At 39.2% G+C, this 24,929-nt stretch overlaps 1 pseudogene; it reads left to right on the top strand.

The window, feature by feature from the left end:
- Nucleotides 1–663: 663 nt before the first annotated feature.
- The window catches only part of LOC149201069 (serine protease SPPA, chloroplastic pseudogene), a 32,656-nt pseudogene continuing 8,390 nt past the window's right edge, over nucleotides 664–24,929 (top strand).

Raw genomic sequence — 24,929 nt, 5'->3', positions numbered from 1 at the left:
GCAAATTTGGATACATTTTCATTCAATTTTACATGGATTAAAAAAAAATCAATTAGATAATCGAAATATAAATAAAATCTAAACTTACTGGAGATGGAAAGGGAGAACTTCATGAAGGACTTTAACTAGCAATATGGAACAAACTGGAATTTGAATAATCGGCTATTTGATATTATTAATATTTTGTCCCTACATTCGAGAAAAATTAGAAATAAAGTTTTGTGTGCATATCTAAAATTAATCTCAAGAACCATATAACCATAATCTAAATTTCAATATAATTTTCAAACCATTTTTCAAGAATAAGGCGAATTTGAGCAGAAAATGTATACTATGAACTACTATAATTAATGTGGACCATCCTAAAGAATAATTTGAGATTAATATGCCATTTTATGTGAAAATAAAATTTCAGATAGGTTTTAAACACGACCAGTGTGCTTATCAGAACAAAGCACATCGATGTGTTTAAATAATAACAACACCAATGCGTTCAAATAATACCTGCACCAGTTTCATGCATTCCAAAAAAATAAAAATAAAAATAAAATAAATAAAAAATTAAATTAAAGAAATAAAAGATAAAACTAAAAATTTAAATAAATTAAAAATTAACCCCATCGAGGTGTGAGTTGTCGAACAAATCCTATTAAGGCAGTCATTATGATAAGAACGCAGAGGAATGTTGTCACCGCCCCTCACACACTTGAAGCAAAAGGTGCAGTGGCCTTCAACATGCTTAAGGCAACAAGAATGCGGGAAGTTGGCAAAAACATTTGGCCAAGTTTACCGACTGTGGTGAAGGATAGAAAGACGGGTTTGGAAGAGCATAAGTTCCAAAGGCGAGAGTGGAGCAAAGGCTTCGGAAGGAATGGGGGCTCCATCGGCTCCAAACGTTGTCGACCGGGTATTTAAATTGGCTTCTCCTTATTCCCTACATATGGTTTGATAATTAGGGTATGTGTGGGGGCAATGGGTTTGTGGGCGAAATTAATTCGAGCTAGGAGAGATGCATGTTGTCAGGCATCTGCTGGAATAATCCCAACTCCATGGGTTCCTCCCTGGTGTCAATCTATAATGGGATTTACCTCTCTCGCATGGGGATTATCGGGCTTGGTGGGGAGGGTGATAGTCCAGGGGAATACCTTTGTCTTGTCTACATGGCAATCCTGTGGGTCGGGGGCTAGGATGTTGCCATTGTGTATGACTTGGTGAAAGTCAGTTTCCTTGTCTGCTCTATCGGTGTTGAGGATAATTGGCAGGAATGGCTCTTGAGGGTCAATGCCAAATGCCTAAGGAAAGCCATTAGTGGGGAGGCCATCATGGGTAGGGGTATTTTGAAGTCTAAGAATTGGCATGAATTGAGCGTTGGTCGTGCCTGCCTTGGTTGGTGGAGGGGAAGTTAGGAGGTAAGCATAGTTTGGGTTGGGTGCTTCTTGGAGCCCAGGGGTCAGATTTTTCGTTGCAGTGTTGGTCAAGGCAAGGCAAAAATAGTAATGAGTCAGGGTGGATGGGGGTATGGTGATACAGAGGTGGGTAAGGGAGGTGCGGGACTTGGAACCCGTCGGCTTGGCTACTAAGCTAAGGGATCTGTAGTTGACCAGCTACTGGCACCTCGCTCCCAAGGTCAAGGTCAAAGAGTTTGCAAAGTAATGGGCATGTCGAGGCATCTACTCGGGAAAAGCTACCAAGGTGTGGGTCATGTTCATGTTGGGTCATACAAATGAACCAAGGGTGGCGAATTTTGTGAAAAGGTAGAGCTTTTAGGTGCTAGAAATTCAAATCATAATGTTATGGAAATCCTGGTTTCTTGTCCCCTTAGAAGGTTCATAGAACGGTAATTATTCTCAGACGCAAAGAGCACAGAGGCTAGCTTCGAGCCATCCTAAGGATTTGGTCGACAGGTACTGTGACAAGGAGACACTGGGCAGAATGGCAAAAGGTAAGGGCCAAGGAAAGAGGCCATGGGTGACCAAGGTCGAGACTAAATCAAGCATCTCAAGTAAACACCAAGGTAGAAAGCATGTGGCCAACCTAATAAGTGAAGTGACCGCTGCATACAAGGAAGGCACCAAGGAGGAGATCAGGTGGTTGATAGCAGAATGGGAGGACGACATAAATCGACAAGCGAGCATGGATGAAGCTGAGTTAGAGAACTAGAAGCTCCTAGTTCTTGATCCAGGCAACACGAGAGGAAGAGGGACTCAATTAAACAAACCCTGCATCTTTATTGGCTGATGAAATAACTACTTAGCAAATCTATGGAGCAAATCTGGATGATTATTATCCAAGATTTCCTAAATTATAAGCAAGAGTTTCATAATCTGTTATTTTAATTGCAGAAACAGTACAGTCGCCTTAGCTGCATGGAGATACAATTCCCCTGGATGTTCGTGTAGACAAAGCTTCCTTTCTCCAGTCCTATAGACCCGACCTTGGTCGCATCAGCCTCCGCCGAGAACGATGGATAGAATGCTAACTTTCAGTTATTTTTTATTAGTTCTCATGTGAATAGCTTTTAATTTCTAGTTTACAGTTATACATATATATAGGAAAATAGAATATGAATGCGGACATGACAATCAAATATATCTAGCTTGGATAGACAAACTCAATATTTTTTGTCACTGGATGTCTTATCATGTGGTTAGGTGGTCAACAAACTTGGTTTCCCGCTGGGAAAGTTGAGACTACCTAACCTGGTTCTATGTGGTTGTAACTTCCTTGTTTTATAATGAAAAAGAAGGATCTACCAAGCTTAACAAAAATAATAATAATAATAATAAAATTGTTATCATATCGGTGCTCTTATAAAAAAATGCACCTATGTGTTTCAAAGAAAAATAGCACCAGTATGCACTTGTTTCCATACTTTAGAAAATAAAAACAAATTCAACCATCTTAGTGCTCTTATACCAATTACAACACCGATGTTGTTAAATACAAACCACATCATTGAGTTAAAAAAATCAATCACATTGTTTTGGGATTTCGGAAACGAAAAAGAATTGTATCATGTCCGTGCGTTGAGAAAATTTGGTGCCCCAAAAATGTCAGTGTGTTTTTCTTATAAATGAACAGGTGCGCTTGACTATCGAATGCACCGAAGTTCGAACAAATTGAAAAAAAAATGAGAAATTTTATTTTAGTTCAAAAACGAGCGGTAATTGATTTTTTGAAATCTAATTTCATAAAGTTTTTTAAATAATAAAAATTTATTCACTATTTCATTATTTTTCCCAAAATTTCAAGGGAGTAATTTGCAAGAGAGACATGCCAGAAGCATTGTGCAACAACAGAATTCTTTGGAGTAGTAGAGCTATTTAGAAGAATATAATTTGAAAGGTATGGTGATTCACTCAAAAACCCTTCATAGTACAAATTTGAAATTTTATTATTTATTTTACTAATGAAACATTTCACAATTTATGTTAGGGTTTAATTAAAAGACATATCATTTGCAAGAGAGACATGTTGGGAACACTGTGGAGCAACAAAATATTTTGGAACTGCAGAAAGATCAAAATTTGAAAGGTATGGTGATTCACTCAAAACCATAGATAGAAAAAAATTTAAATTTTATTGTTAAACTATTTTACAATTTCTGTTACATTTATTCATAATTCAAGGAAAAAAAATTGTATAATAAAAAATTTACTATTGATTTTGCTAGTAATATCTTTTACGATCTTTGTTCCTACTTAAATTTAATTAAAATTCAGAAAAAATAAAAAAATAAAATATAAATATAAATAAATAAATAACAAAATAATTACCTTAAACCCTTGCTTTTTCCTACAAAATTTCATCTCACGGTTTAACTTCCTCTACTATTTCACAATTAGGGTTTTTCATTTTAGGCATTCTAGATGTAATGGGTATGTGTACTTACTATATATAGGATGTTTGACATGTAAAGTAAGGGAATCGCATATTGAATTAAATCCAAACCCTGTCGACCCTATCTGTTTTTTTAAAAACCGATATATGGTTCACTATGTGCCCTGTATAATACAATGCATCGGTATATTATAACAATGTTCACTTTGTCCAATTTGTTCATCGTTGCTCCTGGTTTAATATAACACACCGGCATGCCTATTTCAAATAGCATCTTTAAAACATTTCGATGCGTTTAGTGTTACAAATCGCACCATAATAATTTAAAATTATTTTAAATTTTGATTTTCCCTGACAGTGTTGAACAATTAAAAGCCCAATGTGTTTAATGGGATAAACGCAACTGTATGTTTATTCAAAAACTCACTGGTTACCAGAGCTCTTTTTGGATGAAAATTATTTGATTTATTTATAAAATATATTGAATAGTACAAGTTGTATATTGATAGAAAAATGTTTAAGAATGTGTTAAGTAAAAAAAAATATTGATTGACACAATGATAGCACATAGAAAAAACTAGAGAAGGCAAATCCTTTGTAAATTCTTTACAACATAAATATGTTTGTACTATATATAAGTGTAACTAATATGTATTGGTTAGTGTGTGTTATGCAGAGCCACAAAAGGGGGGGGATTTTTACAAAACTATGAGGACTCTAGTGGAATGAACGTATAGATATACTTTCCACTAACAATAAAAAAATCAATCCAATGATTCTAATAACCAATTTATATCTAAACTACAGGGAGTATTTCTAGAGCAATGGTCAATAAGACATGTCAGACTTGCAGTAGAAAAAACATACAACAACAAAAAAGAATCATTCAAAAGGTAATATTCCTAATTAAAATGATTTTCTAGAATTATATGTATATATTACTAGAAATCATTCATTTATTAATATCAATTTTGTTATCTTTAGTTTTCATATATCAATATAAAAATAGTTTATTACTTTCTTCAAGAAAATTATGAAAATTCCAAATGATCAACGAGCTGATATGTGAAACATGTCAGTAGGAATGTACAAAAAAGTGTACATGGGGAGATGGTCAAAGAAATGGACATAATTGCATCACGAGAGGAGTCATTTCAACAACAATGTGCTTCAAATGTATGTAATCATAATTTATTTTGTACATATATATATATATATATATATATATATATATATATATATATATATACCATTAAATATTAATTTTCAAGTATTTTCTTGCAAAAAAGAAAACAAAATGGAACTCGTTCAGCACATAAAACAGGACAACAAGGAAGAAAAGAGTTGATTCCAAAGTTTGTGAATAATTCTTAATATTTCCTTATAACAACTCAAGGTTTCATTTTTGTATATCTTAAGTTGTTTTACAGCAACCATCCTTGAATGTCTTCAAATAGGTGCTAACATATAAAGAAGATCCATCTGAAGAATTGATTAAGATTGGGTTAAATATGGGTTGTGAGTATATGTTGTCATATCAAAAATTAATTATGGAATTTGTAAGTGTCTATGTTGTTTTACTTCTCTGAGTTTATACTTAATAGGAAAAACAAAAAACAAAACAAAACATTTATATTAAATCTATGAGTTATAGTGGGGTTTAAAACATGAAGGAAACAAGGCATGAGACTTGGTTTTGAAACCATGTGCACAGTTTTTGAGTCACTTCTTTCTATGGTACATTGTTATTCGATTTGCATTGATGTATATTATTTAATTCAATTTTCATTATTCTCACCAATGTAGATACACCCATTACATTTTATTTGTATGTTTGCAGATGGAAAAAGATCAAGAAGATGAAAAAAATTGATGTAATCAACAAAACATTCCTCCAAATAACCCAAGTCGTGGAATTATCTCGATCACTTACAGTAGTTCCAACAAAGAATGATGATCTATTTGGATATCAATGCAAACTGTTGTATTTTTTAAAATAACTGTCTATGAAAATTAGCTATTTTGTTTAATGTAATGGACATAGTGTCCCAATTGAAAGGCAAGGGGTTACCAATAACAATCTCATTTTGTATGACAAAGGTCCTCTTATTAATATATAATAAAATACCTTTTAATTTATTCTATTGTGTTATCCAATGTCGTGAAATGTTACACCACTCATTAAATATATAGATGATTAAATGTAATGAAGATATGTGAAATATCATAATATAACAAATTAATCCAAACATCATATAGAAATACACTAATCAAATTTTAATTTATATGAATATTGTTATAAGATATATGTCAATTTTACGATGAATAACAGATTTTAAAAATGACAATAACTGCAATGTCACAGGACGATGTTTCCAAAAAAAAGAGAAAATCTGATACAAAAAATTAGTGCATCCATAACATAAAAACACATCGGTGCGTTATGTTATATAAAAGCACGGTGACAGCATATTTTTGCATGACTAGTGCCTTTTTGGAAAATGAGAGCACTGGGGCATTTATTTTTTCAAGCACCGAAATTGGTTGCAATTAACGCCTTGGTGCATTGTAATTCTTAACACACTAGTGGTTTCATAGAACTAACAACCTCGTCCTACAAAATATTACTTCCAGCCCCGGTGCATTATCAAAATTAACATCGTTCCTTTCATATCCCTAATGCGTCGGTGCGTTTATACAAATAATATGCATCGAGGCTCCGAGTTTAAACAAAAGCACCAAGACTACAATATTTTTTTATGTGCCCCAGTGTTGTTCCTTAAAAGAACACCCTGGGGAATTTTTTTGATAGATAAGTGCCATGGTGGTAAACATTTAAGGATCCAGTGATCTTTGCATTCAACACCTCGATACTTTTAGTTATGTATGCATTATAGTGCTTTTATATAGTAGCACACCTGTGCTACTTGTTCCATGAAGAGCATAGAAAAAAAACATCTGCTAAAACCTCTGGCTGTCTAGATTTTTTTATTTGTGATGAAGTTTCATTATAGTCTCCTCTAAAACATCCGCTATCACAAACAATTTTTTTAGCATATGTTTTTTGACATTTTTTTCCAATTTTATAACACTAAAAACCTTTGTTATAGCCTCCGCCAGAAGGTATTTTCCTTGTAGTGATTTTTTGGAGATGGTTGAAGAGTCGCACACTTCTGGTCATGTATCTGGCACAATCAACACCACGTTCATCACCCTCAGCCCCAAAAAATCCCACCCAATTTCCTTCATTTATTTTCATTTGATTTCCCTCTGTAACATTTCTTGTAAATTAATTTCTAAGATCATAGCCCTCAGATTTAACACCACTCTTTCTGAACATATCTCTTTGGAACAATTTGGCTTCCTCGCAAAGCGAAAAATACATGATGTTGTCACAATTTCCTAGGAATGTATTCATTCCATCCACACTAATAGATGGGAGGATTTGGTCACGAAGCTAGATCTTCACAAGGTGTATGACTACGTCGACTGGTCCTTCCAGAGAATCGATCCATGGGATAAAAAAATATGCTCAAAATTAAAATACTCAAAAATTCTCAAAACTAGCAACAAATTGTAGATCTCACTGTTCTAAATCCAACGACGCTTGAATCACCTCAATCTGATATTGTATGTGAAATTTATCACGTTTTGAAGTTTTTGGCAAATAGCTAAAATGTCAACTTGCAAGGTTGAATGGGTTGTTGATTAGGAACGTTAAAATTATGTAATTATGGTAAAATTCCACTTTGGACAACTCATATGATGAAGATAATAATTTCAATAGATCCTCTTTTCGAGAGGACCAAAATGGACCTAAAGATCACCTTATTTGAACAAGCAGAAGTTTCTTTTTGAATTTATTTATTTATTTACTCATGTATATTGGATTAAGTCGACCCTAAGAACATATGGAATTGGACTAGTCTTCCTCAACATCAAGTGGACCCTCATGAAATCCTATATATAGAAGAGACCTCAAGATCATTTGTACACAACTATCAAGCACTCTCTTCTCTCTTCTATTGTTTGGTTCGCACAGGTCTGACGAAGGAAAGCTCGCGCAAAGGGTATGAAACTAAAGGTTCGAAGCTCGCACATACCTAGGGTTTCTGAGTCTTGGATGCTCGCACGTAACTGAATTTTTTCATCCCTGAACGCTAGCACAATATGGTCCTGAGAGCGTTTGGGAAGTCTCAGATGCTTGCACACAGTGTCTAAGGGAGCATCCAGGGACGCTAGGGCTTCCGCATTTCTGTTTGGTTCCAAAACACTTGCATCCAGTCCTATAGAGAGCATTTAGCTTAGTCAGATAAGGTTTCTAAGGGAGAGTATGGGAGGTTAGGGTTTATGTAGTTCCATTGGACCCCGAACGCTCGCATTCAGTTCTACTGGGAGTGTCTAGATCTGTCCCATACGCACTCATCCAGTTATCCATGTATTGTCCACTCTTGTCTTAGGAACTCACTCACAATATCTATGCATGCGCCAGTGACCAAAAATATGAGTTATCAGTTTCAGCAGTTTTCATCACAGTGACAATAGTATCCAGCAGTTGACAACAGTTAGTAATAGTGCATTACAGTCCTCATAATCAATATCTTTGAGTATAAGCATGTGTAAGGTCAGATTATGAATGTTATAGTTGTTTTGTTGCATAGATAAAGATAAGGATCATTCTAATCTATTTTGTTGAATCATTTGATGACGATCTATGAAGAAGTAGAAGAATGATTTGCAAGGGTTTTCCCCGTAGTGGGTTTTGCCCTAGTCTCCGACCAATCTTGGTGTCTCTATGTGTGCATGTTTTTCTTTTGTTGTTCCTTTATATTTCCCTGCATAGATGATGATGATATTATTCTTTCTACATAATTTCATATGATGATTAATAATAATGTAAAAATAAATAATGTTACAATGTTATGGGGTGAACTTACTCTGTTAATGAAGAAATGCAATTATGAAAGAAAAGAACAATGTATCCCTATGAAAAATTAACATGGTATCAAAGTTGGGCTGAATAAAATCCATGGAGATCACCCTGATTATGACACCATTGATGGAAGCAAGAAGAGGATGGTGGAGACCTAAAATAATCCTAGGGTTTGAAGAATATCCTAGGAAACTTTATTATTAGGGTTTGATGGATCCTATGAGGTTAGGGTTGGAAATAAAACCTTGATTTATGGAAAAGACGTGAGATATAGCATGGTCAATGTGAGGAGGCTCAAACACTTGTGAAATATGTGACAAAGCTCTAGATGGGATAATCCCTAGTAGGCTTGGTTGGTTGATTAAAGGTAACAGTGATATGTGGACTATGGATGGTGATGGTTGGTTCTAGAGGGAGAGGATCGTCTCTCATTGAAGATAAGTATTTCTTGACTTATGATGCCTCTTACTTTTGTTTAGACTTATGGATCTCACTATTATGTTTATTTTTTATACGTCTTGCATATGTATTTGAGTATATGGATGTTTCTAACCTCCTAGTTGAGATATGATGAGTGGATCCTTCTTAAAGATCATTTGAAATGCGTGAGATATGGCTAGAGATGGAAAATATTAAGAGGCACTATATGAAAAGATGACAAAGAGCTACAATCTTTCTATGTCTAATAAAAGGGTGCATAGGTAATACAACAAGGTATGCATGATATGTTGTATTTCAGCAGCAAGATTGATGGCTAGGTAAGCCCTAAGGTATGATGAGTATAACTCTTTCTTGAAATGATGCACCCGGTATTAAACATTTTGATCTTCTTGAATTCTATGAGGTTAGCTAATGTTGATACATCGATATACTTTATTTTTGGCTAACATCTATCTGTTGGATATCTTGATCCTATAAATAAGGTTAGCACCTTGACTCTAGTAGATAATACTCTTGATACTTGATGATGTATTTCACATAGAATATTAGCTCATTAATTCTTATACATTATATTATTGATAATGATTGTGATAATCATGATGAAAGCTAATGGAAAGAGAGATTGACACTCTTGTTGTTTTGGTAAAGTTTTATTGAATGATCTAACTTGATCCTGTTAATCATGATAAGCATGGTAACCTTAATTTTAAAGGTATAACTATGAGATTGATATTCTAGATCTCTTACTACCTATGGTCATGTCTTGGTGGTATATGGTAAAATTGAATGCCCTAACTTGATGGATTGTCTTGATAGAAAGAGTTATTGTGTTCATAATCTTTGAGATATGATGTCACATCTATTTGTTGCCCTAATATTTCAATTCTAACCTTTGATAAAATATTGATGACATGATGTTGATTACCATGATAGATATATGTTGATGATCTAACAGATTTGTTGTTGCATGACTCTAGTATGCAATATCCACGTTACTGAATCCTTCCCATCAAACTTATGCATATCGATCTTTAGCATATGGTTAGTCTTCATCCCAAAGATTGATCTGAATTTAAACAGGAACGTAACAAATTACAGATATAACCTGTAGTAGTGGCTACAACCACCCTCCAAAATTTTTCTTTAGCTTTGTTTTGGAGCCTCCCTACCAACCATCTTCAGCAGCATGTCTTGCACTGTCAAGTATATGAGCTTCAATTGGTTTCTAGCAACATGACACCCTGTGCATCATGGCTTGTTTCACTCCCCTCATAAGCTGCTTCCCTGGACATGGTCCTGATGTGCTCACTGAGCAGCTCCCTCAAGAAATTGTGCAATTTTGGAGGGGAGCCAGCCTTCCCTCCAAAAATTGCGCAATCCTGACTAGCAGCCTGTTGGACTCAGAAATTGTGCAATACTATCAGTCAACCTTCCCAGTGAAAACTGTGCAATCTAGCCCAGTAGGACTGCTCGGCCCAGAAATTGTGCAATTTTGGGTAGTAGTCAGCTGCTTCTCCCAGAAATTGTGTAATCCCTCTGGGCAACCAACCCAGCTCCCTCCTAGAAATGCGCAAATTTCTCCCTCGGGCAAGCAGGTTGTTGCATGCACCATAAGGTTGACCGGTTCCGCCTGAGACTGAGAAAACTTGACTTGCATGCATGGGATGCTTTTTCCCGAAATAGAAAAAGAAACATGCAAAAAGCATCCCTAGATTTTAGGGAGCTATTTTTAGCAACTGGAGGTTACATGCAAAGATCGTTTTAGAATATTTCCTTCAAGTGTCGCTTTTTCCTAGATTTGTGGCATGCGCGTCATGAGCCTAAAACTTATTTATGCAATGCTTTAGAGCTCACTTCTTCACATCGATCTTGGATCTCTGACATCCCACAGCACATCTAGGAGTCTTTGACACATCCAGCTCAGCTATTTCTAGGTAAGTCCGATTAACTTATCTTTTGCAGCATTTCTATCACTTTTTGTGTTTTGTCTTGTGTGAGTGTTGTTTGCTTGATTTCTGTGAATTCTTGTTGTTTGCATGCATATTATCTTGTACTAGCACTGTTTCAATTTTCGTTAGCATCTCACTTTTGTCGCATGCATGACATTATTTTGCACGAACGGTCGTCGACTCGGCGACTCGCTTCACACACATGCATGTTGTTCCATTTTTTGAATCTTGCATTCACTATTTTCATTCATGATCATTCTCTCCTGCTTACACTCACTATCGCCATGAATTCACATCCAAATTTACTTTCAGTTGCCCGTCAGCGAGTCTAGGAAACCTTGGCCCGAACTCTGCCTCACCAAGACATCATTGCACAATCCTGAGAGAGAAGTCTCTACCTTCCTCCCAGAAAATGTGCATTTATGCCCAGTGACTGTCCTCTAGTCTCGCATTGCGCAATTCTAACAAACAGTGACTGTTGGCCTAGAAAATTGTGCAATGCAGTCACTGGGCATGCAACCCTTGCTAGCTGAAATTGTGCATTGCACAATCCCAGCACCAAGAAGGCTAGTCTGGATTGTGCATTGCGCAATTCCAAAATCCAGCTAGCCTCCCAGGAGTTCGGACTTCCTTTTGCACAATTATGGTAGCCAGTCCCTCGGCCTCCTAGGAAAAATTGCGCAATCCTTTCCAGTCAATCTCCAGGTATGTTGCATGTCGTTCCTCAAGTTTGCTTTGGTTTTAGCTGACAGATTTCTTTTTATGCATGTTTCCATGTCTCCAGAACTAGCAGGTGTTCATCCGCCTCTCAGCATTTCAGGGTCAATGGCCTCTAAGAGAGCAGGATCAAAGGATACTGACGGAAGCACAACTGGAGCAGTAGTTGAGAAATTGTCTACAAGTTCGTCGATCTATGAAGACACCAAGTTGATTGTAGACAAGGACATAAAGCTGAAATGGCAAGAGGTCAATGATGCATTTGCAACCACATTTGGGGAAGACCTCGAAGACCACTAAGTCTATGTGAACATTCACAAGTCCAGCTTGTATCGGACTACATGTAGGTATCCCGTGTTCCCATTTGCGGACATGATACATTGGATCACCTCGCACACTAATCCTGAGACAATGACATTGAGTAGCGTTAACGGGACACAGATTTCTACCTTCAGGGCACAGGATTATGAATAGATGTACCATATGTCGAAGCCAGTGATCACCATGGAGACACTCTTTAGCATACCCCACAACAATGCCAACTCCAGGGATATCTTGAAGAACTGGGTGAAGGAGCCAGCCAAATTCAGGATGACACCCAACCAGGTTTACAAAACAAAGATATTTCGGAAGGCGTATCAATACTTGGTCATCTTCGCATGTCTCTTGTATGGCCAAGAGAGCTTGGAAACCTTCCCGCAGAGTTGGGTGATAGCATTGAACCAACTAGCTAGTGAAGGCAAAGCATGCAACTAGTCCGACATGTTGGCTCATAGGCTGAAGGAACAAGTCACAAGAGCTCGGCAACCACCCAAAGGTCAGTAAGAAAAAATCTACATTTCCGCTTACATCTTGGATGCAATATGTGCCCGTCAGGAGTTCCCGGGTTTGAAGTGGGTATGGACATCAATGGAGACCTCTATGAACACTTATTGTAAATGATGTCCGAATGCAGCTTCAGTGGACTTATCACACAGTTTTCAGATCATTTTGTCACCCCAGTGCACAAGATGATATTTTAGCATGATCCACCTTGCATGTCAAAGGCAGCAATTGAGGCACTGATCGACATAGCATATTGGTATGCCTCACCGTCTGGCACCTTCATACGAATGTACAGCGCAGAGAAGCCTTGTATGTTTTGCCGAATTTTTCCATGGACAAGCTCGTCATGCAGGAAGTATCATATCACATCTCGGCAGGATTGTCAACTAGGCTGCATCAAAAGAAGAAGGCACCTTGGCCCACTATTATGTTGCAGATCGGGTTATACAAGATATGAAACCTCAAGCACGTAGATGTTGAAACAGAGGAGATCAAGAAATATCCTTTCAACGTCTGAAGCTTCAATCTGTATGACCCACATTGTATTGTGAAAGATCATTGTGCGAGAGTATAGTTTTGGTGGATCCACGGGGCATGTCATTGGACAGAGGAGGACCCATGGAGATATTGTTACAGCTTCTCTAGGCCTAATGAACTAATCGGCATCGCTGTGGAATGGTTTGAAGCAACGTGAAGCATCATCTAGGAGAGCACCAGCAGAGGTAAACATACCAACGTGCAACAAAGGTAAGGGGGATATTGTCGACAACGCAAAGGCAAAACAAAGCTGCAAGTTCTGAGCAGACCCACTTGTGCAGAAAGAAAATTTGGCAATAGAGGCGAAAAGGCAACAACGCGATAGGAGGAATGCACAAAGGTAGAGAGAAAAACAAAGAATGGAGGAAACAGAGAAGAAGTTGCATGAGTTGAAGGATCAACTCTGGAAGGAACAGGAGTTGTGTAGATAGGAGAAGGAAGTGTATCAAGAACAAGTACAACATGGGGTTAAACACATAATAAAAGATGAAACTGTACCCGTACAGGTAGTAGGCTCATCACAACATCTGGCACCAAGCAGACAGGGTGAGCATTCGCAGTAGCAAGACTTCGCTCAAGGGATAGAACAAGCACTTGAACAGATGGATACAGATATGGAGTAGCAAGAGTTAGAACAAGATATCGACCTCATGCCTTATCATCAACAGGTTAACCCACCAGCTTCATCGGATCTAGAAGCATAGCAAGTCCCAAGTGAACAAGGAGACATTGAGATCCTTGGAGACAATCCAGAAGGAGAGATGCACAACATATCGTTCTACGAGTCGCATCATAGTTTTGTGAAATCTCGCAGAGTGTCTACTCTGGATGATCACACATCTCCTATGCATTTTGAGGAATGAGTGGTCATTTCTGACGTGTGCAAGCATCCAGCAGCATTCGCTGATGCTACCAGAGCATATTCCAAAGCCACTAGCTCGAGTGTTCGCTTCTTGATATTTGAGAACGAGTGAATGGCTAAGGTACAGACGGCCAAGTAAGGAGGAGAACTGGTTACAGCAACCACCCAAGTAGAGTTGAATAAGGCAATACTAGATGAATTATTGTCCCTTGAGTGAGTAATGCGGGTGTTGTATTCCAATTTTGGCTCCATGCATAAGGCAGTTGTCCATCTCAATAGTTGGAAACAATGATGTGCTAGGAGAGCATGTATCTTGTTGAACGTGCATGATGTTGTTGATTACATGAATTCATGGGCAATGAGATACAAGGGATCCTCGTTACACTTGCCCAAGATGATGAAGCCCAGAGCGGTCGAGCTGAAGGCATGCATCCGGAGTCAGATCCAGAACTATGAAGATCTCTCGCAACTCATCACTAGTCTGCAGGCTTCCCATGCACAGTATTCAGGAGTATGGATGTTGTTTTCCAAGCACACACGATCCCATCTATTGGGACACTCACCAAGGCAAAGACAAAGGCACAAGTCCGACTAGAGCTTAACTTGTACTTCGACGAGTTGATGCGCATAGCCACTAGTGCAGACTTGGTGATCAGTGCAAACACCATGCATCAGTATGTTGTTGGTTCAGCTCCACTCAAGAAAATGATGTGCATGTTATCAGACGAGTTGGACAAAGGAGCCCAAGCAGTGTACCCAGATGTTATGGAGGCAAGAGTTCGTTTCCAGAAAGATGTCACCACAGAGTACATGGACACCATCACAGACTACCAAGCATGGCATCAATTCGCCACCATCGACCACCATGAGGATGTCAAAGAGCTGGTATTCCAATAGTTGTATGAGTCATAGTGATGTCTTGCATGGCTTGCTCAAGCCTATTTGGTCTCACATGGGTACATGTGTAGATTGTATGTGATGTCTTGTCAAGTGGAATTTCAAGTGTCAATAGTTGGATGTAACAGTCATAGAGTAGATGAAGATTCGTGAGGATAGATGAACAGTCACAAAGGGGAATGTCAAGGGGCACCCCACCCTTTGCTATATATAGTCCTGCATAACTCATTGTAGAGGCTTTTGGTCAGCTAAGCTTCCGATAGGAGTATCTTAGAGAGAGCTTGGATAGTATTGTAACGAGCCTTGGCTTCTCCACAGTGCAGAGCTAGTATATCTCTTTGGAGGAGCAGGCGGCAGTGCCTGTAACGTTCAACTGTTGGAACTAGTGGTTGGTCATGGTTGTATTGTATGACTAGAACTTTCACTTCTTAATATAACAGAGCTAGCACGTTTCATGCATATGTCGTATTGTATTTCAGCTATCTTGTTTACTCTAAATTATATATGTATATGTTTGCTTACGCATGCATGTGTTGCTATTTTTTGTATATGTATATATGAATCTTACTGAAATGTCATGTTGGTTTAACCATCACTTTGGATCGCTAGTTTACTTGACTTCCATGTTGTGATGCATCTTTGCTCGTGTGTTCCCTTCTTAATTTCATGCTTTCACGAGTTACCAAGGGGCGCGCCCACCTCACCCTCCGTGTGTTAGAACTTCTCATGCACCTTCCTTGACTTTTTGCATATGTCACACACTTGCTACCAATAGGGACATCTTACTTGCCTCTATGCAAAACCGCAATCAAGGCGATACCTTACGACCCACTGCTGGGACTCCTACACCAAACAGTCTGAGTTCTAGTTGGCACTTCTTACTGAGGATATCCCCTGACATGTTGGTGGGTCCAGCACTATCAACATAACCATACACACAAAGATGTAGCAGAAATCATACTTCATTTCATTAATATCAAATACTGAAATATGCTTTCAAAAAGAATGGAAATAAGACTAGCTCAAGCAATGGTAGCTTATCTTTGAGAAGAGACGTAGCGGCTACATGTCTCTAAACTATGTTACAATGAGGCTCAAGGGCCTATTTATTATTGGAAAACATGATAAAACCATAAACAACCAAATCCCTAACCCTAGGGTCATAACTTAGTCATATTATCTTTGTTTGGTGCATACGATACCTTATTGGAAATGTCCCTTTGAGTACTACAGGTTTTGCCACAAGTCCTTGCATATGGCAACGACCCTGCTACGGGCCTCAAAAAATTCCATTTAGGGGGTCAAAACTGCTCTGAAAGTTCAAGACCTGAAAAACTGCTAAAAATAGTAAATGTTGAAATAAACAAGGAAACAAATGAAACTGACTGGAGGTCTAGGTGGTATAGGTGTCTGGCCACCAATATCCACCTGGATCATTCCTCCCCCCTTAGGAATAAATGGTCCCTATTGCATGCAGAGCCTCCATGAGGTGAGGAAATTTATGTTGAACCTGGTCTGTATGAGCCACTTGCCTTCGTGTAGGTGTTGGCCAGCTTTGACAACCCAATATAGTTGTATCTTTTGCTAGTGAGTGTTCTTAACCTATGTGTCCATAATCTGATTAGTTGTGGCATGTTCCATGTAGTCTGAATTTAACTCTATTGGTGTGATTTGTTCGGAAATGTCTGATCTGTCCAGTAATGGTGGGAAGTATGGTCGAAGGGGGTCCACATTGAACACTGGTTGCAGACTAAGGAATCGGGGAATGTTGAGCTCAAAATCATTGTCTCCCATAGTCTTGGTAATGGTGTAAGGACCATATCAGAGTGGTCTAAGCTTCCGATGAGCTCCTGTAAGGCGTTCTTTCTGCAAATGGAACCAGACTTTGTCGCCCACCTGAAACTTGTGTCACACCCAATGTTGATCACGTCGTTGCTTGTACTTGGAATTTGACTTCTTTAGGATTTCATGAACCTATTGGTGGATGTGTTGGATGCGTTCAATAAATTTGGTCGCTTTATCTACCTCGGATGATACATGTGTGGATTTTGTTTGTGTAGTCGCCTGAGGCATGACAACATCAATTGGACACAACAGTTGAAATCCTAGACCCACTTGAAATAGACTGCGACCAATTGAGCTATGGAGAGCTATATTATAATTATGCTACACATATGGAAGACTCTCATCCCAGGTTCGAGGATGCTTGGAGTTGTACATGCAGTTTATGTGCACTATCATCATGTTGACGACCTCCGTCTCACCATCAGTTTAGGGATGGAAGCCAATCGACTTAGTAAGCTTGGTGTCCAATAGTGTCCAGAGGCTTGACCAGAATGTGCTCAGGAACCTGTTATCCTAATTTGATATAATGGTCTGCAGGATCCAAAAATGTACCCATACTCATTCAAAGCAGAGTTTGGCAGTGTCCTCTATTGTGATACTCTTCTTGCATGCTGCCAATATAGCCATCTTAGAAAATATGTCCAGAGCCACAAATACATAGTCATTAGCATGTTTGGTAGAAGGGGTGGCCAGACATATAGTCCATGGATATGGATTCCCATGTGTTGGGTGTGGAGCCTAATTATCTTCTGTATTCAAAGGTTTCAGTCATATGTATACCCTAGGAAGACTATACACCCCTCCACGCGGGGGGGAGTGCGGGGGGGACTTGTCCCCCCCACGAGGGTCCGGGGGGTAAAGCCCCCCTGGCTGGGGGGTTCGGGGGCTAGCGGTCCCCCAGCGGGGGTTCAGGGGTAGCGCCCCCGAAGCTAAAAATAGATGTAAAATTTCCTTGTAAAAGTCTAGTAATTTCTAGTCAATCTGGGTTGTTCATTAGGCAAATGATCTGACGGTAGAAGTTATGCTTAATTTAGGATTTTTTTCCCTAGAAGGCAACCCCTCACTATATATGAGGGAATTGTATTATGTCTATATATATCGGTATTCTGAGTGAGGGAGAGAGAGGAGATTGAGAGCGAAGAGGGTGTTGTAGCGGATCTGTTGTAGGTTGTATCTCTTCAGTTTGCTGGATAATATAATAAAAGAAGGACTGGTTGTTTCTCCGTGGATGTAGCCAAAACTGGGTGAACCATGTATATCTGTGTCTCTCTTGTTTTATGCATTTTATATGTTTATATCTCTGCAATATTTTATGTGTTCCATTGCTCTGTAATAAATAATTTACTAACACCATGGCTAGTTGGGAGTAGGCAAAGGAGTGTATAGGCCTTGCTTCTTAATGGATGGCTTGGTGATGGCGCAAGCAGTGCAGGATTTGATATATTTCCCAACATCCAGTCAAAGTTTGGGCCAATAGAAGTACTTTTGTAGTACAACCATAGTTTTCTCCACCCCAAAGTGTCCTGCGATTTGACCATAGTGCGCCTCCCAAATCAGTTTGGCACGCTCGCTTGAAGGAACACAAATGTGGCCCACGTAGCATAATAATGTGTCCAGGAGGTGGAAATTGGGAACTTTCTTCCCATCTACTAGCATCTGGTATGTGGAGGCGAAATTTAGGTCATTTTTGTATAGTTGCAGCCATCCAGAGGTATCGTGACCACAAGAGTTGAGAACAGTAGCTAGTGTTGCAACTAGGAACCAGCTAAGGCAGTCTGCAAGATGATTGGTGCTGCCCTTTTTGTATTTAATGTTAAAGTGGAATTGTTGCAGATATGTAGACCACTTCTAATGACGATCTTTCTGCAACTTTCCTTGTGTCTGTATAAACTAAAGAGGTTAGTGATCATTGTGGATGATCATCTCCTTCCCCAGACTGTAGTGCTTCCACTGTCGGCAAACCTGCACAATGGAATACATTCCTTTATCATAGGTGGGGTAATTTCGAATTGTATCGGAAAGTGTCTCACTATGATAGACCACTGGATGCCCGTCTTAGGTGAGGACTGCACCATTAGCATAGTTTGAGGCATTTGTCTCGATTTCAAATGGTTGTTGCAGGTCTAGCAATGTGAGTACCAGTGATGAGCAAAAGCGGTGCTTCAACTCAACGAACTCCTTCTGTTGGGACTCGGACCAGGAAAACTTTTCTTTCGCCTCACCCTTAGTAATCTAACTCAAAGCCCAGGTGATATGGGAGAATCCCAATACGAACCTTCGATGAAACATTTCAAGGCCAAAAAAGTTGCGAAGCTCCGTTAGAGTGGTTGGGGCTGGCCAATCCCGAATGACTTGGATCTTGGTCGAGTCCACAAGCACGCCACGCTCATCTATAATGTACCCCAAGTATTGGACCTGGCTCATGCCAAAGGTGCATTTCTCCAAGTTGGTACATAGTTTTTGTCGTTGAAGGGTTTGAAGGACCTATCGAATGTGTTGCAAGTGTTCTTCCCAACTCTTGTTGAAGATGAGGATGTCGTCCAAATAAACCACCACGAACGAGTTGGTGAAGTGCTGCAAGATGTCATTCATTAGCCTCATAAAAGTAGCGGGGGCATTTTTCATCCTGAAGGGCATAACCAATCATTCAAAAAGACCTTCCTTGGATTTAAAGGTATTATTCCATACATATGTGGGCTCTATTTGGACCAGGTGATAACCAGACTTCATATCGATCTTGCTCAAATACTTGGCCCCCTTGAGTTGGTCCAACAGGTCATCAATCTGTGGGATTGGATACCTATTCCTGATAGTGATTTTTTTTAATGCCCGATAATCAATGCAGAGCCTCCAGGTTCTGTCCTTCTTCTGTACTAGTACAATCGGGCTCCCACAAGGCAAGGAACTTGGTCGAATGTGCCCTTTTTGCAGCAACTCCTGGATTTTTCAATTGATCTCTTCATTTTCCATAATGGAGTAGTAGTATATCAGCCCGTTGGGCAGAGGTGCTCTGGGAGTCAGATCGATTGAATTCTTGACCTGACAATGCAAGGGTACCCCTGTGGGTGAGGAGAAGATGTCCATGTATCCTTCCACAATCGCATCCACCTACTTCTATTGCATGGAGGAACCCTTCCCAAGGGCCATGGATGTGGCTACGACCTTCCCCTTATTTTGGGAGTGAATTAGAAAGAAAACAAATTTCCCAGTCTAGGAGATGACCTTATTTCATTTCTTAGTAGAGATCAAAGAGATGGAAGTAGGTGGGGCTACCTCTGGTATCCTGTATAATTTAGTACCCAAAGAAATAATAATAGAGCGAGGTCTAGACTCATATACAGCATGTCACTTCCATAAGTATGGTTGTCCTAATAATAGATCACAAACTTCAAGAGGAGCAACATCACACAGTACCTCATTCGTGAAGGGCTTGATGTTGTAGGGAAGGCGACACTGCAGGCTGATGCAGAGATCTCGTCCTTGGTGAAGCCACCAGATGGTGTATGGTTGCAGATGTGTTTTAGTCGATAGGCCTAGCTACTTCACGACCTTTGTTGAAATGAGGTTATTTTGGCTCCCACTATCGACAATTACATGCAGCAGTGAACCCTTCACCCACATCAGTGAGTGGAATAGGTTCTCCCCCTCTTCTGGATATTCAGGCTCAATCTTCTGGATCTTGGTGGTGGCCACAGTGACACTGGGATCTGCATCAATGATCTCCTTCCCTTTTGCATTCCCCTTATCAGGTTCTGACTCAGAGTTGGAACATGCATCGAACTCAAAAGCCTTCAGCTCGGCCACCAGTGACTGCTTGGCCTGACACTCACTTGTGTTGCAAGTGGAGCTCTTATAGAAATCACACCATTTTCCCGTGTCCTTCTTTGTCTTTATGGTGTTGTTCTTGACTTGTAGCTTCAGCAGGTTATCCTGGGTCGCCCTGCCTTGGCTTTTCCCTTTTCTCTGTAATTTGGGGGCACATTTCCCTTGCTTCAGATTCGCATATCCAAAGTCTCGCTTTTTTTGTTTAAGCTTATTCTCAATCTTGACATCGTATCGGTACGTTGTGCCAAGTGAGGAGATGCACAAGAACTCCATCTCATCCTAGATGTACCTATGTAGTCAGTCGTGGTACTTGAGTACCAAATGTTTCTCAGAATCCTTGATACCTGACTTCGTGCGAAGGGTATGAAAAACATTGGTATACTTCGACTTGTCTTGGTCCCTTCACTGTTGCAGTGTGGTCCACTTTATGTATTTATCCTCATATCTCCCGACAGGGTAGTACTGCTCCTTGATGGCATCCTGGAATGAATCCCAAGTGGGTGTGGCCGAAAATAGTGAGGGTGTACTTTCATCCTTTTGCTTGTAGTAGGTTTCCCACCAATCCTTGACGTGGGAAGCGGCTTTGAGAACAGCAAAAGTAATCCATCATCACGTTCCTTTGTCGCTCAAGGGATTCTTTGAGCAATATTTTGATAGGATCTCCTGCCCCCTCATCTTTCTTTTCTTCCGCCATGGGAGGTCATCGGGATTTTCGAGGTTGGTCTTGCAAAGGTTCGACGAGTTCAAGCCCTAACCCTTTATATCCCGACCTCATTGGGGACATGCAAAGAAAAACAGAGAAAGAGAAAACCGGTATGATACAATTGATCCTAATTTAAATAGGAACACAACAAATTACATATATAACCATAAACACAAAGATGCAGCAAAAATAACACTTCATTTCATTAATATCAAATATTGAAATATACTTACGAACAGAATGGAAATAAGACTAGCTAGGGCAATGGTAGCTTATCTCTGAGAAGAGATGTGGTGGCTACATGCCTCTGAACTATGTTACAATGAGGCTCAAGGGCCTATTTACTATTGGAAAACATGAAAATACCCTAAACAACCAAAACCCTAACCCTAGGAGCTGTAACGCCAAGAGTTTGTGGGCCCTGTTGGGGTTAGTTGGGCAGCCAACTTCCCGGGGCCATAACTTGGTCATATTATCTCTATTTGGCACGTACGATACCTTGTTGGAAATTTCTCTCTGAGTACTACAGGTTTTGCCACAAACCTTTTCCTACAGAACTCGGCCTGCTGCGGGCCTCAAAAAAACATCGTTTAGGGGGTCAAAATTGCTCTGGAAGTTCAGAACCCAAAAAACTGCTAAAAATAGTAAATGTTGAAATAAACAAGGAAACAAATGAAACTGACTAGAGGTCTACGTGGGATAGGTGGGTAGCCACCAATATCCAACTAGATCAAAGATGGAGTCTCTAAAATCATGATTGAAATTATATTTGTTCTCTTCATCAGTTTTAAACCATCCATGTCACCTTTTACTTCTACTTTTAAAACATCCATGTTCCCTTTCAAGTCATCCATGTCCCATTTTAGCTCATCTTTGGTTGTTCTTTGTGAGAATGCAATTTGTTGCACTTAGTCCCATAATTTTGATATATCATGTTGCAATTCTTCCTCTTCATGCGTCATAGTAGAGCTTTCGAAGGGCATAATGGGTGTATAATTTTTTTGTTTGGGAGGAATTTTAGAACCAAACATTGATATTTGTGAAATCATTTCAAACTGATTTTTCAAACAAAATTTATGCAATTTTAAAAAAATACACACATTTTTCTTTCTTTTAGGAGCTCAATATTGAAAATATTGTATCTCTGTAATTTTGGCTCTCCAAGGTCTGAAATTTCATCCTGTGGTAGCCCTATGAGTCTTCTTGCCAACGCCACAAGTCAGACCGAGATTAGATTCGTCAAGATAAATTTATGTTGAACCTCCCATGATAACATGTTTATGGACTAGTTTAGTAGATCGAACTTGTACGGAATGCCACATGTCACTGTTTAAACCTTCAACCCTGAAAATAATACACTACAAACTAAATTTTGTGTACTTTCAATCCCATTTTATCAAATTCAAATTCGATCCTCTCAAAGAAAATTGTGACGATTTTCTCTAGGCCACTTGTTTGAGAATGAATTCTATAGCATACAAAAACCCTAACTTCTTCAGACTGTATCTCCAAAAATATAGTGAGCCAAGATCTGAAATTTTTACATGAAGTTCACCAAGATTCCGAATCCAAGTGGTCGAAATTTAGCTTCTGAAGCCAAGTAGAAAAAAAAAGTTATAGAAAAAATTCCAAGATGACCTAGTTGAAGCAACGCAACCTTAGAATCCAAAGCTCTTATACCAAATTTTATGCAACTAGATAACAAAACAGAAGAAAATATAGATTAACAATTTGAAAATTAGCCTCTTCAATGGGGAAACCACCTTTACATCACATCAATGAACAATTATTAGATGATATAAATTACAAGACCTCCTTGGTATATATAGGAGTCTAAAGGGTCACAATATAATCAAGGCTTTCATAACAATAATAATGTAAGGGCTCACCAATAATAATAGTGGGCTTCTATGGGGCAGAAAAATAACAATATGGGGGATACACTAGTATTATAGGGACCTAACATGGAGTAGGATCAACTATTGGTTAAGGAGGTATATTGGTACATTTCTTATACTCCTCATCTTTCAGAGGTCTGTCGATGGTACATGAAGATTTGGAATTAGGATATTCCTAATAATATCAAGGTATTTGGCTAGTTGGTTTGGAATAATAGGATATTGACTTGGGAAAATCTCTACCGAAGGGGTTTCGTTGGTTCTAGTTGTAGTATTTTATGTCAAGTTTACCAGCAGGATGCGGTTCACCTATTTTTGAAGTGCTCATTTGAAAAATCCATTTTAATTGGTGTAATGAAACTTATTAATCTACAAATGGACTTGAATACCACCTCTTTGGGTGATTGTTTTCAAGATTATTTGTATAATGACAAGGAATTTGGAACACTCCCCCTTTATATAATATGACGCATTTGGCGATGCAACTCTAATATTTGAGAATGATCTAAATTTAAACAAGGACGCAACAAATTACAAATATAACCATAAATACAGAGATGCAACAGAAATAACACTTCCTTTGATTAATATCAAATAATGAAATATGCTTACAAACAGTATGGAAATGAGACTAGCTCGGCGATGATAGCTTATCTCTGAGAAGAGATGTGGTGGCTACATGCCTCTGAACTGCATTACAATGAGGCTCAAGGGCCTTTTTATTATTGAACAATAAGAGCAAACCCTAAACAACCAAAACCCTAACCCGAGGAGATGTAACACCAAGAGTTTATGGGCCCCATTGGGGTTAGTTGGGCAGCCAACTTCCCGGGGTCGTGACTTGGTCATATTATCTCCATTTGACGCACATGATACCTTGTTGGAAAGATCTCTCCGAGGAATACGACCAAAAAAATGACTTACCCAAAGTTGTTGGCAATAGATTGCCAAAAAAACGTCGTTTAGGGCCTCAAAACGGCTCCAAAAGTCTAGGACCCAAAAAATTGCTAAAAATAGTAAATTGTGCTACAATTAAAGAAACTGAAAAAATGAAAGAAACAATGGTGGTGGTCCAAGTGGAATTGGCGAGCGGCCACCAATATCCACATGGATCATTCCTCCCCCCTTAGGAAGCAATGGTCCCCGTTGCGTTTAGTTCCTCCATGAGATGAGGAAACTTCTGCTGAACTTAGTCCTTGGTGAGCCACTTGCCCTGGTGAAGGAATTGGCATGCTTTGACAACTCGATATAGTTGGATCTTCTACTGGCGAGTGTTCTTGATTTGTGTGTCCATGATCTGATCAGTTGCAGCTTGTTCCATGCAATCTGGATTTAACTCTCTTGGTGTGAGTTGTTCTGCAATGTCGGATGTGTTTAGTAATGGTGGAAAGTATGGCCGAAGGCGATTCACATTAAACATTAGGTGCAGGCCAAGGAATGAGGGAATGTTGATCTTAAAATAATTATCTCCCATAGCCTTGGTGATGGTGTATGGCCCATATCGAAGCAGGCGAATCTTGGGGTGGGGCCAAGCGAGGCACTCCTTCTGCAAATGTAGCCAAACTTTGTCACCCATCTGGAACTTGTGTGGCACCTGATGTTGATCATGTCGCTGCTTGTACTTGGCGTTGGTTTTGTCCAATATGTCATGGACCTA

Source organism: Pinus tabuliformis, chromosome 2_1, assembly GCF_031772625.1.
Source record: "Pinus tabuliformis cultivar Carrire ecotype Pingquan chromosome 2_1, CPIR1, whole genome shotgun sequence".
Lineage (NCBI taxonomy): Eukaryota > Viridiplantae > Streptophyta > Pinopsida > Pinales > Pinaceae > Pinus > Pinus tabuliformis.
The sequence above is the reverse complement of the archived record's forward strand: the minus strand, read 5'-3'. Positions and strand labels throughout refer to the sequence as shown.